General features: G+C 32.1%; 1 non-coding gene across 1 annotated transcript; it reads left to right on the top strand.

Annotated features, from left to right (window-relative positions):
* The first annotated feature begins 2,466 nt into the window (after positions 1-2,466).
* On the top strand, positions 2,467-2,539 carry Trnaa-ggc (transfer RNA alanine (anticodon GGC)). Its single transcript has one exon. It is a non-coding gene; the product is annotated as a tRNA-Ala (tRNA).
* Positions 2,540-3,267: the final 728 nt, after the last annotated feature.

Raw genomic sequence — 3,267 nt, 5'->3', positions numbered from 1 at the left:
TTTTGATTACATAGATAGAGACATGCTACTATAGAAATTGTTGATAAATAACATAGACGGCAAACTGTATAACTCGATTAAGAATATATACGCAAGCTCAGTTGTCGTGCATACGTTAATAATAACAAGCTTACAGACTGGTTCAGCTGCTTGTTCAGGTAGGCGTTGAAACAAGGCTGTAAATTTGTCCCCGACATTGTTCTTCCGTATTCGCTAAACGATCTTGAACGTGAAATCAACGACCTTGACCTTGGAGTAACGGTTGGTGACATTTAAACTTTCCTTGTTTAATGTACGCAGAACGATATTGTCTTAATGGCGGATAGTGAGGAGAAATTTAACAGTCCATTGTTAGAACACTTGTTAGTAAACTGGTTGCCAACGCTGGAGAAGTACTTATCAATGCAGATAAATCTATATGCATGCCATTTTCGCAAGGGTCGGGCACAACGAAGTGACCTTTGAATTCAAGATCGGCAACAGTACTCTGGAAAAAAGTTTTAAAAAAAACAAAACCCAAGGTTATATTTCCCTGAGAAGAAAAACTTTTTCTTTAAACAGTGGAAATGTCCCTTTTTTTAAAGCAACCGGTCGAGCTTCGGGCATCATTAACAAGAAAACACAACCCTTTAAAAACCCTTTGGGTTCCCAAATCGTTTTGAAAAAATTTTTATTTCTTTCCCGTGGGTTGGGGCCTATACTGGACTATTGCTTTTTATCAGTTAAAAGGGGCTTTAAAAAAAATATCGCCCAAAAGACAAGTCCCAAAAAATAGCCCTGCCCGTTTTTCCTTTTGGGGTCCATTTGCTTTTTAGCCTATTTTTTTCGATGGTTGGGGGGGGCCCTGGGTGGGTACCCAGTGTTTTTACAGAAAGATGGGGAAAAATTCTGGAACCCGTTTGGGAAAAAATAAATTAAAATTTTATGGGCGAATCGAGAATTACAAAAGAAAGTGTTCAATACTGAATTTCGCTAAAATGCAACAAATTTAATTGGTCTTTTCCGACCATAAAACATGTTAATGACCTAAACTTGGGATTTTAAACTCAAATTAACGAAACAATAGAACAGTTAAATTAACTTATCCATGCTAAACGGTTTAATAGTGACCAAATATTCAATATTTGGTCAAGAAGATGTCCAAACAGTGGCTTTAAAACTTTAAGAACTTACCGAATATTTTTTAAAGACAGCTTTAAAATGCGAAGGGTAGTAATTTGTTGAACCTTTAAACCCAAAACGAAAGAATCGATACTGTGGTCAAATTTTTAGAAACTTGGTATTCCTATCGTTAAGAATTGAAACAGGACGTTACATTGGAGGAACAGCCTGAAATCAGAGATTTAATGTAGACTTTGTTACCTCGAATCGTGGGTAGAAGAAACCCCAAAAAAAAATTTTTCCCTTTTTTTTGTGAAAGTTTTTAAAACTTGGGGTGAAAATACGTTTTTAACTCTTTTTTTAATTTTTTTTTAAAGATCCTCTCATGGACATGAATCAGAGACCCATTTTTCAAAATTTTTTTTTCCCAAAAACCCTAAAAAAACTTTTTCAAATTTTTTATATCAGCTTACCTTTAAAAAAAAGAAGTTTTCCCTTTTTCTTTATATTAAAAACAATTAACCTTTTTAATACTTTTTTAAATTAAAAACCCTTATTTTAAAATTTGTCCCCTTTTATGTTTAAATTTAAAAAGAACCCCTTTTTTCAATGAAAAGTGTTAATAATATTTAAGATTTGTAAAAATTTAAAAATTTTCTTTTTTTTTCCTATATGTCGTGTCCCTACTTGATTTAAACCTACCCCTTTTTTTATACATATACAACACGATATATTTAAAACGCAAGTTCAAGTAACGTAATATTGTTGTTATTCGAATATTAAATAGTATGATCACTCTTTCACCAGTTCAGTAACACGTTCTAAGTGATATAAACTTTCAAAAGTAAATTGTTTTCCAAATCCCAACCTGCTCAGTAACGAGTGTTGTATATGAAATTTAAATGTATATAATGCTATGAACTTGTATAATGTATATATATATATGTATTATGATAATTACAATATTTGTTATATGTCGCCTAAATTATATATGTATAATAATAAGCACACTAATTGTAATATGTCGCTCAAAGTACCTTTTACATAGTAACTAATTAGTTGTTGATATTTGATAACGTAAAAAAATATATTACCAGTATTTTTGTACATGTACTTCAGATCATCCTATGTATAAAAGAAGTAACTTTGTTGATTTATGTAAATAATGACATCATGATTTCCCGCGGTGACATATAGGCCCAAAGGGCCGGGTGCCTTTGCTTTCATCTGTATATTATGTATCTATGTCATTTATGCACATGTCACGATAATAAACTATATCTTATCTTATCTTATCTATCTTATACAATAAAGTTAAAAATAACTTAAATATATAAGGCCAATTAGCACGAAGAAAAAGCAACGGCCGCTGTGGTGTAGTGGTTAGCATACTGGACCGGCATTCCAGAGACCCGTGGTTCGAGTCCCGGCTGCGGCGTGCCGATTTTTCGTGCGATTTTTCTATGTATAATATCCTGCTCATGACTTTCTTTCTTTCATATAAAAAAAAATTTCGGTGTTCGAGGAATAACTTTTCGTTTTTTGATTTCCGTTTCGTTTCACTTTAGTTTTTGGTGCCCTCGCCTTAGCAGTAGACCTTTTCATCATAGATTGGCGCTCTGTTATCGTAGAGCCACTTAAGGGATCTTCATTTGGTTGCATACCGCTGGCCGTTGAAGACTTATCAGAAGACGAACATAGTAAGCTTAACACATTATCTCCTAATGGTATGAATGCAAAAGTTTTGTACAAGATATAACTTTGTCATTATTGAGCCTGTATACATATACATGTAGTATGTTTTTTCTCATATCAAGGTTTTTTATAATTATTAATTATGAGAATTTTTGTATCACATGTGCAGATCCATATTATATGTGTAATTTATTGTATATTGCTGTATTTATATTCATGAAAGATTCTGTATTCATTGGACAAAGTTTTCATTCCCGCGTTAACGTCACGTTCTGTTTAGCGTATAGTTAAACGGACGTTGCGTCATTTGTCATTTGTTATTTTATAAACGTCAATTTTTTCTGAAGAAGACAAAACGTCGAAAGCTTAAGAAAAGCGTTTGTTTTTATTGAACTGATTATATATTATTTCTTTCATATATATATATATATATATATATATATATATATATATATATATATACGGGATACG

The sequence above is a fragment of the Ruditapes philippinarum genome, unplaced genomic scaffold (genome assembly GCF_026571515.1).
Source record: "Ruditapes philippinarum isolate M1 unplaced genomic scaffold, ASM2657151v2 ctg3768_1_1_1_1, whole genome shotgun sequence".
Taxonomy (NCBI): domain Eukaryota; kingdom Metazoa; phylum Mollusca; class Bivalvia; order Venerida; family Veneridae; genus Ruditapes; species Ruditapes philippinarum.
This window is presented reverse-complemented; position numbering and strand designations above follow the sequence as displayed.